This window comes from Ailuropoda melanoleuca, chromosome 14 (assembly GCF_002007445.2).
Source record: "Ailuropoda melanoleuca isolate Jingjing chromosome 14, ASM200744v2, whole genome shotgun sequence".
In the NCBI taxonomy this organism is placed as follows: Eukaryota; Metazoa; Chordata; class Mammalia; order Carnivora; family Ursidae; genus Ailuropoda; species Ailuropoda melanoleuca.
Window position 1 is genome coordinate 104,215,646 of NC_048231.1, and position 334 is coordinate 104,215,979.

Consider the following 334-nt stretch of genomic DNA (forward strand, 5'->3'; position numbering starts at 1 on the left):
GCCTCGCCCCCGCCGCCCGGGCTTCCTGCGAGCCAGGTAAACAGGGCTGCCGAGCGGAGCCCGCCCACCTGCCGCCCCGCCCCGCGCCGCTTGCCACCGGGACCACCTCGGGGGCGGCCTGGTCACCCAGAGGGCCGCGAACGCGTGGGGACCCGGGCGCAGAGTCGGCGCCGGCGGGGCGAGGCCGGATTTGGCCGCCGCGGAACCCCTGCTCTCTGAACCCTTCCCTGGGCTTATCCTCTGAAAGTACCCCCACCCGCCATCGCCAGGAGGGACCTGAGATAACATCTCCTCCACGCTCCGTTTCACTGGGACTTGGGGCCAGAGCCGGTTC